At 36.5% G+C, this 13,503-nt stretch overlaps 1 protein-coding gene and 1 pseudogene across 10 annotated transcripts in view; one reads left to right on the forward strand and one right to left on the reverse strand.

Moving 5' to 3' along the window:
* Window positions 1-5,786, forward strand: part of LOC106009661 (cyclin-Y-like protein 1 pseudogene) — a 44,466-nt pseudogene extending 38,680 nt beyond the window's left edge.
* The window catches only part of Bmpr1b (bone morphogenetic protein receptor type 1B), a 444,906-nt gene that overhangs the window by 312,900 nt on the left and 118,503 nt on the right, over window positions 1-13,503 (reverse strand). The gene's annotated exons all lie outside the window — the stretch shown is intronic.

Here is a 13,503-nt window from a genome sequence, read left to right on the forward strand (position 1 = left end):
AATAAAATTAATAGAAATGTAATTATATATTAGTATGGTAAGAAAGAAAAAAGACATGGATTTTTTTAACAAACACATGTTCCTCAAAGGGTAACTGAAAAGTCATTTGCTTTATTCTATCATAGTTTAAGTGCAAATTATTTAATTTACTGACTTAACTGCAAAGTATTCAATTTACTAACATTATCTTTAATCCTGTAAATGAGTAAAACAAGGGTCACAGACCCTTTTCATGTTGATTAAGGTATCAGTTTTTCCTACCATGGGAATACAAATGCTTTAAGCAGTGCAATTATTCTATTTTGTCACTGTTCCTATAAATCCCTATTATCTTACTCCCCCATCTTATTAATCAATCCTGTAGATTAGAAAAATTTAAATTTTCAATCTCTGAATTAGAGAAACAGTTAAAAATTAGAACTTGGGGGCCCAGGATTTAGCTCAATGATTCTGCTGCCTGCCTCACAAGTGCAAGGTCCTGAGTTCAATCCCTGGTATCAAAAAAAAAAAAATTAGAACTTGGCACAATCATAACAATGATGCAAAAGTAATTTATAAAGGAACAAACCAAGCTAAATATGCTTGTTACATTTTGCATCTTCAACTTTTTAAATTTTATATATATAAAAAGAATCCTCCATGCAGAAACTATCTTTTAAGTAAATTTTAAGTACAAATAATAGATGAAATATTTATGACACATTAAATATATAATGTACAATTTCATATGGAATCATATTATATCATATAATTTAACATTACATGTATTAAGAAATACATGTCATATGGAATTACTATAATATGTAGTATACAGTATACATTATAATATATTCCTCAATGCATATGTTGCATTATGAAACATGCCCTCTGAATACAAATACAAGCTGGTTGTTTTGCATAAGCAATCTCAAATACTTTGTGAAAATAGAGGGAGTGTGTACACAACAAATAAATGTGTACACCAAAAAAAATAAGAGACCCTTGGAGAATGAGCTATCACAGTTCTATCTGATTGGCAGCAGAAATAGAAAATACAAAGTGGATGTCAATGTGATGGGATGTAGAAGCCCCCTGCTTTGTTCTTCTATTTGAACACAGACTCTTTTGAGACACTGACAAAGTTACAGAACAGAAAACACATATGTACACATTTTGCATGTAGTTTCCAAGTTCAGGAACACCTTCCCCTCAAAGCACAATCACCTAATAAGACAACGAGCTCTATACTGGAACCCATCTGATAGATTCCTTTTGCGCTAGAGGAAAAGAGGTGAACTTGGTTAGTTTCCAGGCCTACTTTTCAACATTCCTACAGGATGCTAACAGGATGGGCGGCGGAGGAGAGAGAACCTTGCAGAAAAACCACACACTCTAACCTCCTGAAAGCCTAAACATACAAGAGAACTTAGAGAAGGGGACAGAGCAAAAACACCACACTGTTTCTCGCAACTGAGCCTGGGAAAGGGCAGCTCTGATTCTACATAAGCAACTCTGAAATTACCCATTTGTTTTGTACAGCCAATCAAATCATGCCAAGATTATATTTTAAACTATCAATTCTTGCATTTATAATCACAACATTTGATAAATGCTCTTTAAAGATCCAATTTAATTTATTTCTGCCTCATGATCTTGGAGGAGGTATAGAATATTTGTATAGAATGCTATACAAAAACTACACAGTGCCGGGGATGTAGCTCAGCGACACAGCACCTTCCTGGCAAGCGCGAGGTCCTGAGTTCAATCCCCAGTACAAAAACAAAACAAAACAATACAAAAAACCCCACAGTCTACCTGTTAAAAATTGCCATTAGTCAGACTGATCTTACTTCAAACCTTCCCCCTACCAATTCCAGCTGATTAGCACAGATCGGGCCAATAAGTCTGTGAACCTTATTTTCCTCATCTGTAAAAGGAATACTTAAAATAGTCTCTCCATTAAATAATTTTCAACAAAATAAAATGAAACACTATTTGCTGAGCATTTAGAATAGTACCTGACAAGTAGAAGACATTTAAACAATGATAACAATGGAGCAGAAAGGCAAAATGGTAATTCTCCAGCTAAATATGATACTGCCACTTCTACTGTCCACCTGCAAGCCATATTCTGATGAGGAAATAATGTTTCTTACTTCCAAAATGACCAGATTCCATATGAAAGATAGTAGGTTCCACATGAAAATATAAAAGTTTTTGGAGAAAAGCTGTCTTTATTTCCTGGAACATGTCATAAAGACTATCATATCTCCCTCCCTCTGCATACTAATAAGAGAATCTCTCTGTGAAAAGGGAGACAAAATATTTTAAAACAATTTGTGGAAAAATATCATCCTTCCCAAGCTCTCACTGGAGGAAATACAGTGAGGGGCCACAACACAAGAACTCTTTTCATACCAGCAGTTCCAAATCTATCAGGTTCACTAGAGAGCTTTTAAAAACACACAATGTTGTGTGTATGTATATGTGTGTGTATATTTCTAGGGATTGAACCAAGGACATTCTCACTGAGCTACATCCCCAGTCCTTTGTGTTTATGTTCTATTTTGATACAGGGTCGAAGTGGTTAAGTGGGGGCTGAACTTGCAGTCCTCCTGCCTAAGCCTCCTTGAATGCTGGGATTTAAGCATGTGCCGTGATAGCTGGCAAAAAACAGTTTTGAGTCTTGAATTCAGTCATAATTCTTTAGAGAAAGAAATCAGCCTTTCCCAAATTCAGTCAAGGGCATATCCATGGTTGACGTCATCTCATCCTAAGAGTAAGACATCTACTTTCCTTTCACTTGTAAGCTACTCCAGAATATCTCAGCCTGGTTCACAAAGATTATTTTGGGAACTGGAATACACCTTAAGCATCATCTGAGATGAAATCAATAGCTTTATTCTACCACTGGAGTAAAGAAGACCTTGACAGGTCAAAATGATTGCCCAAGCCTAGACTTTGAACCCAGCTCCCCTCCCAGCCAAATCGCTGTGCTATCTTTCCCACCCACAAGCCTTTGACAAAAGTGAGATGCTCTGTGAATTAAAGGTGAAAGTATTATTTTAGTTCTTTGTTTGAAGGGTAAATTAGTTCTTCTGCCTCAAATTCATAGAACCAACTATGAATTAGAAGTATGATGAAATTCTGCCAGTTCTTAATGAAAACCAATCAAAGACATAGTATTCAGCTACTGTAATGAAGACCTTTCCTGCCAGGAAAATAAGGTTGTTAGTAAATAAGAAATATACATATAGTTCAACAGCATCTTACGTGTTTTTGAAAACTTCAAAAATATTAACAAAATGATGCAGATTGTTATTGATTTTCCTTTTTATGTATTAAGATGTTCCATAAAAATTATTTTGCTGTTTTGTTAACTTCTCTTAAACAATGGATATAAACCACATAACTCAAATTTAACCTACAAAATCTAAATAATCTATATAATTGGTGTAAACATAGAATTTTTAATGCAGTTTTTAAGAAGTATCAAACTTTGTATTAAAACTTAATTTTTCGACATGTTTTGCATGTCCCACCCGACGCGTCACTCCATGTTCCAGCTATGAAGAGCCAGTCCCTCAGTAGTTTGGGGCCCAAGGACTCACCCACTGCCCTCACCACTCCAGACCACCACCTTCCGGGACGCCAGACACTTAGCACTGGAGGCCCCTACCTGGGACATATGGCTGCCACACTCCAGGACTCGAGGCTGCTGCCTAGGACTCCGCACGTCCACCCAGGATGCCCAGCTGACCATGCCCCACAAGGCCTTCCTGCAACTTGACCGGCAGAACTAATGGGGCCCAGCAGGTGCACCTCTGGAATCAAACCCTGCTGACCATCTAAAGGCAAGCACAATTTTCCTGAACAAATTTCATGCAAACGCACAAGATCAGAGGAAAAGCAACTATTTCAACCGCGCATCTCCAGGGCAGCTTACTGGGATGTATAGCTCCTGCTCAATGATATTTCTAGATGACAGCACACTCAGCCTGCCTAATCGTAGAAACGTGGTAGAGTGTGTGACCTTAGCAGTATATATAGAACATAAAGAACAGAGATGCAAATAGATCCCTGGCTATTTTGGATGAGAGATGGCATCCACTCACAAGAGAGAAGCGTCCAGAGGAATAGTTTGAGCATGATCCTGAACACAGCTGTATTTACAGATTTGTTGCCTTTATTTTTTATGTTGCATCGTTACCAACTGAATGTGCAATAATAACTTTGGTCTACTTAGAAAGGCTTGTGTCATACGCTGAGATAGACCTCTGTCCTGCTAACTGGAGAAGGATCCTGCTGGGAGCCATTCTTCTTGCCACCAAGGTTTGGTAGGACAAGGCTGTGTGGAACATAGACTTCTGCAGGGTCCTCAGGGATGTTTCGCTCAAGGACATAAATGAGTTGGAAAGGCATTACTTGATCCTGCTCAAGTATACTGTTAAAGTATCTGGCGGTGTGTATGCCAAATACTACTTTGATCTTTGCTCTTCAGCATTTGAAAGCAACATATATTTTGTGTTTGAGCCTCTCACCAGAGAAAGAGCCCAGGACCTAGAGGCCACGTCAGGATTGGGTGAAGACAAAGACTTGCGCAGAGCTGCTATGAGAAGATCTTCCAGTGATGGCAATTTCATTGGCATCGGACTGTCTAATGCCATCCTCTCTTAGAAGGGAGAAATGGGGGCTGTGACATCATGGACCCCTCATTTACAAACCTGGAGAAGTACCATCCCTCTTGCCAAAACAACAACAACAACAACAACAACAGCTAAGTTAGTATTTTCACCAAAAGGAAAGGCCCTGAATTCAATCGAGAGCCTCCTGGGTGGTGTCAGCTGCACTGCATGGGAAGGAGAGAGGCCCTGTCAAAGCAGCAGCACACTTCTGTCCTCACTGATGTGAGCGGAGTCACCAGTTCTGCAGAACAGAAGTTCCCGGCTCACACTGGCTTTTGCTTACTCCACTGGCCAATGTCTGTGAGCTCTGTGAGACTTTTGAATTGAGAGTTTAAATTTAAACTAAGTTAAAATTTTAATTATTTTTAAAAATTAGATTTAAAACACTACCCATATAATTGTATGTTTTTCTACTTGCCCCTCCCCATGTTGCTGCATACGCCTTTAGGGTTGATGTAGTATTACTATTGAACTGTGGGGATCTTTTTTATTGCACAGGGCTGGGAATAAAACCCAGGGTCTTAGCCATGTCCTCTTAGCAGGGTCTCTCCCACTGAGTCCCCCACCCAGCCCCAAACACGGGAGTGTTCACACTCATGACACCACTTAGGAGTAGGCTGTAGCATTGTCAGGTGTTGAAGGTTCTTCCTCCCATGATATCATGAGTTGCTAGTCATTACTGTTGATCAGCTTGAACCAAAAAGCTGCTGGATAACACTTGCCACTCATGTTCTTTGCAAGCACTGTTTGGTAGCACTGTGACATGTTTGTGGTCTTAAAGAGAAAGCATCAATTGATGCTACTGACTGTCTATTTCCATGAAGTCCATGCTGCATCTTGTGAACTATTAATGGTGATTCTCATTTTCTGATGATTATCCTGCTGTTAAGTAAACATACTAGAAGATATTTTCATAATCCAAACCGACATACAGGTCCAGTGATCGCCAGCCGATAGTGAAGTATAGGGCATCCCAAAAGTTTCAGTGCAGTTTTAAACTGTAGGCTGCTATGCCTGTGCCTTCCAGGGACTGCAGCAGGTATGCGAGCCACAAACTTTTACCAGACAGCATTTGACAGTTTCAGTTTTGCAAATTTGGAATATTAAGATTTTATTCTTAATTTTTTTCTAGTCTCTCCTAAAGGGAATAGAAGAAAGAGGAACTGGAACAAAAATTAAAATTAAAAGCTTAATATTTTACATTTACAAAATTAAAACTTTTAGATGATACTTTATAACAGTGTAGATTCTGTACTTCTACTGGTATCAAAGCTTAAAATTACATTAAGATTTTTGGGATGCTTCGTATTGCCAAAGAATTTTCCTCATATTTTTAAATAGTTCTTTGAGAACTATCTACTTTGGTCACCTAGATTTCTTTTTTCTAGATTTGGTGAAGGAAGATTTTTAGGAGCAGTGTTAATTCACATGTAATAAAAAGGAATTGGACCCCAATAGCAGCAAATGATATGAAAGTTTCTTTTAAAGTTTAGCCTACATTTCAAGGTGCCCCATTTCAGTTCTCCTATTTAAGAGGGAACTTACCTGAACCTTAGGAACATTACTGAAGACTTTAAAGGGCAGAGATTTAGTAATTTGAGGAGACTTACAACGTCATCTAAATTTGAAATATTAAAAAAATCAGTTATCTTTCCATATGAAATCTATGTCTCTTCCTTTTGAAATGTAATCCTAGGAATCTTGCCTGTAACAAAGCTCTTGTGGGCTAGGAAGGTTTTCTCCCAGTGTAGCAGTGCCTCACACAATGTTGTGTGCTGCAGTTCTCATCATTTTTACAAAGAGACATAAGTGATACCCAATGGCATAATAACCACAACCTACCACCTTTAAAGAAAATTATTTATGGACTTTCAAGCTTGAAGATTCGAGTATTAATTGCAATTTTATGTTGAAAACAATGCTACAACTTAAAGTGGTTTTTCATCCCGTTTATATTTTTAAAATAAACTTTTGATTAAAATACACAAAAAACTTAATTTTTCTCTATCTAAAGCTGCCTTGTCCTTATGTATAATGATTTAATGACACTGAACTATATATTGATATGGTTAGGTGAAATATTTTCCTAAGATTTTGATCCAATTCTCTAATAATGGAAAAAACTGATAAAAGATCTCTTAAACCAATCAACAGGAAAAAGACAATCAGCAGATATTAGAAACATGGGAATCAAATGAAATATTAAATGAATCCAAATGTTTTCCATGATACTTTCCACTTATATGTTCACAATTTTAAGAATACCCTGTTGATTCTGTTCTACCAGAAGGTATGGGATAGACAGAGAGGGTACGAGCTACAGAGTCACTGTGACCAGTTCAAATGCCAGCTCCACCTACTATCTCCTCGGTTATCTTAGTGGGTCACTATTCTCTCCATGCCTTAGTATCATCTCCTGAAAAATAAGCTAGGTCTATAAAAGGGAATAATAGCAGAACAGTCCTCACAGACTTTGTGAAGAATGAACTTAGAGACATGCATTCATAAAGTGCTAAATACTATAGTACACTGTAAAACACAACTGCCACACAGGGACAGGTCAGCTCCAGGTGAACAGTCACCAGGGTACAGGGAAGCTTTTCAAAGGTGGGGGCCTCTGAAACTCATACCACCTGGTCCACCTTTGCCCCTTAAAATCACAAAGACAAATAGAACTTATAGAGCATGAAAAGGACTGGGTTTGCTTGAAAGCAGCATAGTTTTGTAATCTAGAAAAAATGACACCATTAATATTTTTAAAAGGTTATTTCCAAGTATGTAAATGTTTGAGGAACAGACTAATTTTTAGGTAACAAACCCATATCTGTTATGGTTTGGGTCTCAATGTCCCCCCAAAGCCTAATGTGGTCATAGGTGGATGAATTTAGAATGTGAGATGCTAGGATTAAGATGCATGTGGGATGCATGGGATTACTAAACTATTACACTTGAGTGATTGATTTGGCACTGCCCTAATGCCAGTAGTCTGAATAAGATAAAAGAAGCAGAAAGACACTGTTAAAGACCCTTGTTGCCGTTGCTACTTGGTGCATGCCATGTTGTTTCTCCTCTGCAATGCCTGTCGCCTTGCCTTGGAGCCAGCAGATTATGGACTGAAACCTCTGAACTATAAGCCAAATAAACCTTTCCCCCTTTTTTTAACTTTGGGTGTCGGGTATTTTGTCTTGGCAACGAGAGAAAAATAACTAAGACAACATCCACTTTGGGTAATACATAGCAGTTTATCTTATGTATTTTTAGTGATAATTAAGAGAATAACTGTACATTCCATGCACTGAACAAAACACATTATTTCTGTTGACTTCAGCAAACCACAAGGTCAGAATGTCAAAAACTAACAATGATTCCTACCAAACAACTCTGAAATCTTTAATAATTACCATGACCTTAGCAACAAGGCAAGAAATAACCTTCCCTTCCTTTCACATCTAAGAAAGAGTAAGCTGACCCGGAAGGAAGCTCCCCGCCTCCATTCCAGGCTCCTAGGGCAGGGAAGGTGAGCCGTGTGGGTGCCAAGAGCACCGCCCCCCCACCCGGAGGAAATGAGAAGACACATAAACAAGCCTCAAAAACAGACTTCCAGATCACCTACAGCAACCCCAAAGGGAAATGAGATGGAACACTCTGATACTCAACCACCTGGACTCTCTGAATTGGCAACAAAAGAGGATCTGGGAAAAATGAAATCAGAAATAATTACTCAGATAACAGCAAAGATTTTGCTCATGGTGCAAGACATGATTAATAAATCTAGAGAGGACACAGATTAAAAAATAGAGGATCTGAGGAACATGATGGAATCCCAACATAGGAAACAAATGGAATCCATAAAACAGATGCAAACAGATTTCCAAGAGATTAAAAACTCCATCGCAAGTCTGCGCAGCAGAATGAACCAATGTGAGGATAGAATTTCACATATAGAAGACAAGATTGCAATTAGTGAGGAGGAAAAGAAAAATTGCTTTAAAATTGTACGGGAACATGAGAAATCAATCCAGCAGCTGCTAGATGATGCAAAGAAGAATAACATAAGACTGACTGGAGTCAACGAAGAAAGAGGAGAGAGTGCAGATGACATAAAAAAAACTGTTCACAGAAGTGATGGCAGAAAACTTCCCAAGGAGGGGAAAAGAACTTGACATACAAATAAGTGAGGCATATAGGACTCCAGCTAGCCTTAATCAAACAAAATCTACACATAGGCATATAATAGTAAGGATTCCAGAAATCCAACAGAAGAATAAAAATCTACAAGCAGTGAGAGAAAAGAAACAAATCACATACAAAGGAAAGCCCATCAGAATCACAGCAGACTTCTCAATGCAAACCCTCAAGGCAAGAAGAGCTTGGAGTGATGTATTTCAAGCCCTAAAGGAAAACAGCCTCCAACCCAGATTGATGTACCCTGCAAAACTATCTTTCAAAATTGATGGAGAAATAAGATACTTTCATGATAAAGAGCACCTCAGGAACTTCATGAAAACCAAACCAGCACTCCAAAAAATTTTAGACAATACCCTAGGAAAAGACAATGAGGATCACAACCCCAGGAAACCCAGCAGAATGAATCCATTGGGCATGACAAATTAAATGCAAAGGGGGAGAATCCAACAAAAAAAAAAAGTCATGACAAGGCTTTTAGAACTTTTAACTTCATCTCCCTAATGGGTGTGTGGTTCAATCTTGTTATTGTACTGATTAGTATTTTTCTGATTCTAGAATTGCACACCATTCCTTGTGCTATACTGGCTATTTATCATCTTCTTATGTCTACTTTTTAATTGGGTTGTCTATTAATGAGCTCTAAGAATTCTTTATATATTCTGCTCGTAGGGTATATGCATTGTAAATATGGTCTGTTTAAGGACTACTTTTCATTTCAACGATGTCATTTAAAGTTCTAAATTTTGATGGAATCTCATTTATCAATTTTTTTCTTTTATACATCATGTTTTTTGTATCTTACGTAGTTCTTGCCTACCCTGAATTCATAAATATTTTCCCTTATAATTTCTTCTTAAAGTTTTATACTTTTAGGCTTTCCTATTTAGGTTCATAGATCCCTTCAAGTTATTTTCATGTATGGAAAAAAAGGGTTGAGATTAATTTTTTAAATACGGATACCAGGTGTTCTAGTGCCATTTGCTGAAGACACTATCTCTTCCTCGGCTCTTGAATCGAGTTTATATTCTATAAAATGTTAATGTTAAATAATCTTTCAAAACTCAGTGGACCATATATGTGTGGTTCTATTTCTAGATTCTCTGTTTTATTCCAATGATCTATATGTCTTTCCTTACACCAACACTGCCTTGATTACTGTAGCTTTAGAAGAAGTCTTAAAATTGAGTGCTAAACGTCTTCTAACACTGTTTTTGTTTTTGTTTTTGGCTTTTCTGGGTCCTTTGTACTCCTACATAACTTTTAAATTTCAATATCCAGTTCTTCATTTATAGCAAGTATACACAGACCTGAATTTTTATATATAACTTGTGTTTTCTAATCCTGCTAAATTCAAGTACAAGTTCTAGGGGCTCCTAGAGATTTCTTAGTATTTTCTCTGTAGATGATCATTTCATCTACACATGAAGATTTTGCTTCTGCTGTGCCAATCCTATCCTAGTTGTGTCAATTTATTGCCAGACTGTTTTGGTTTAGACCTATGTTTCAAAGTCTAATGGACAGATGAAGAGTAGGCATATATGCCCTTGTTCCCCACTTCAGGGAGAAAGCATTGTATCGTCTCCATTCATGAAAGGCATTCTCGCTGGAAGTATGGAGTACATGTCTTTGATCTGTTGAGAAGGTTCTGTTCTACTTCTAGTCTCCTGATAGCTTTTACCATGAACAACTGTAGAATTTATTCCATTACTCTTTGTCCAACTAGTGACAGAGTCATATGGCTTTGTCCTTTCCTCTGTTAAAATGATTACTTTTGGGGGTGGATCTTCCAATGCTGAACCAACACTGCCATCCCTATAATAAAACCACTTTCTACATACTGCCAAAAAAAAAAAAGAAAGAAAGAATAAGCTGAAGGGGAATACCCTGAATTGCTATTTGTTTTAATATACTATCTTGAGGAAAGTTTGGCTTATCATTTACCAGTTCAAATACAGAACGAGCAGTATACACAATTGAATTGAAAAATATACACGTACCACAGCACCTCAACCTTCTATTTTTTGAGATCCTACCTTATGAATAGAATATGTACCATCCACTGGAGAAGACCCAAAATCACATTACATTTCACTGACAGGTTTCCTAAAAGAAGCAAAAACCGAGTCTTTGCAGACTAGCAATGTTGATTACATGCTTTGGATTACAAGCATGTTATTTTAATGCAAAAACTTTTGTATAAAGTAAGAGCTACAGATTTTGGTAGTAAATATATAAACTAGATTTTCACATATAATATTTTTCTGAGTTTATTTACTAAAAATTAGAAGGCAAAAAACATACATGGTAAAACCTTGGATTGGGAGTAACTTGATCTGCGAGTGTTCTGCAAGATGAGTAAACATTTCTAATAAATTTTAACCTGATACATGAGCTATGTCTTCCAATACAATTAGTATATGATGCTGAACACATGATCCAATGAATTCTCTCTGTGTCTCTCTCTGGTATGGTGACTGATCATCTGGTCACTCACGGAGGAGATCTGGTCTGCACAGAAGAAAAAGGTGGAGGAATCCTTCACTTCAAATGAAACTAGACAGGTGTGTGAAATGTGGGAAACTGTGCAAAATTTTGTAGAAAAGCACCATCTGAATAAACCTGTAGCACTGTGAGTGATGAATCAGCTTAATGACAATGCAATGTCATATTTCTGTAAAATCCTCAAAAGAAGGCAATTATCATTGGTTCCTTGTTCCAGCTGTATGGAAAAGATTCCACTGAGCCAAGAGATCACAGTGATTCTGTTAGTGACAGTGAAAATCATCCTATACAATAACCCTCCTCTCTCCTGTCTTCCTCACACCAGCCACGAAGGTTTTCAAAGTTAAGTGGAGGTTATTTTTCTTTATATTTTGTATTTTCTTATTTTGTATATTACAGTCTTGTAATCATTTTTATATGAATATTTTTGGATTGTGGAATGAATCATCTGAGTTTCCATTATTTCTTACAGGGAGATTCATTTTGATATATAAGTCCTTTGGATTACAAGCATTTTTCCAATTATCTTGCAAACCAAAGTTTTACTATATTTAATTTCCATAGCCTTTTATTAGTATTTCTATCACCAATACCCTACTTTAGTAAAATGTATAAGCCACAATTAGATCTTAATTAGGCATGAAATGTGCTGTTGTTTACTTCCAAATTCTACACATTTTTCTATATTTTTCAAAACAAACAAGGAAAAACAAAATAAAAGAGAAGGCTAAAAGCAATATGGCTATGTGGTTGAAGAAAGATCAAAAATAAAACTAGAACTATGCTTTTCACTCTGCTGTTATCACGTTAAGTTACGAACCACATTCCTAGCTTGGTTAAATTGACAAAGTGAGAAGACTGCCAGATTTAGTGAAACCAAACTTCTATAATGCCAAAAGAAAATAAAATCCATTTCATCAACAGTTCAAAATTACCAGAAACGTTTGTCAAAATATAATTGTATTTAACCCAAGATCAGAAAAGTCCTCTGATTCACAAAACGAAATATTTAAATAGCTTACAAAACAAATCTGTATGAGTTTATGCCAAATGAAATTAATTTTGTATTAATCTTGTACTGTAAATACTAAAAAAGCTTAAGAACATTCAAATCACATATAAAATGTAGTAATAATAAGTGACATGACCAAGATAAGACTCATTACTCTACAAGAGCATTAAAATGAAATACTTCCTCACAGTAAGTGACCTTGTCTGAAATGCCCACGAGACTAATTTACTTAGAAATATAGTCTTTACACACACACATTTGACAAGTAAGTTAGGAATCAGTGAATTTATAATATATCTCATCCTGGCCACAGATGGCCCCACCCACCTCATATTCTAATTCTCTCATCTATAAAGTTATGGTGTTTTCCTAAGCCTTCAAAGAGGGCATGATAAATCTTACCTTTGGTACAATTAAGAGTGCATTAGCTATATTTTAAGGCCTAGTTTACATCAAAATTTTTTCATTGAAAAAATAAAATATTATGTGCCTACTGTATGCCAGGAATTTTTATCATCCAACCACTCAACTTTCAAAAATGAAAAAATTGATTCTTTCCTATCTTTTCAAAACAATCTCTTTTTCTAAAGAGGTGACCACTTGTGATTCTCAAAGAACACAAAACAATACACTTTGTGAACGCTTTAGTACCAAACACAAATATCTGAATCCTATATGCAGAAAAAAATGCACTATGACTATGAAAAAACAGTAATACTTTCCAAAATTGAGAGAAGTGAGACCATACAGCTTAGGCCAGAATCCTGAACCACTGTCAGATGTGTTCCTATAAACTTAAACTTATGAAAACAAGGAGGCAAAATTTGGTTTTCCCAATCAAAATTTAAACTCATGTTTCCTTTCATTCACTAGGGCTTTGGCAAATGCTGAAGCACACATCCTTCATGAGGTAAGGCTTCCTGAACACAGTATGTCCTTGCTTTTTAGAGTGTAGATCACAAATTATTTAAAAATCCACCAAAGAAAAGTTTATTCAAAACAGGTTAAATAGTCCAGAAATCTAGAAGAATATTTTCATTTTGATACAAGGAATTTTTATTTATATCTGCAGAGAAAATCTCTAAGAATTCTATTCTTTTATCATGATAAGACTGCAGACTTTGTAGTTTGCTTTTC

The sequence above is a fragment of the Heterocephalus glaber genome, unplaced genomic scaffold (genome assembly GCF_053883595.1).
Source record: "Heterocephalus glaber isolate CG9 unplaced genomic scaffold, H.glaber_assembly_v1.0 deba00001454, whole genome shotgun sequence".
Taxonomy (NCBI): domain Eukaryota; kingdom Metazoa; phylum Chordata; class Mammalia; order Rodentia; family Bathyergidae; genus Heterocephalus; species Heterocephalus glaber.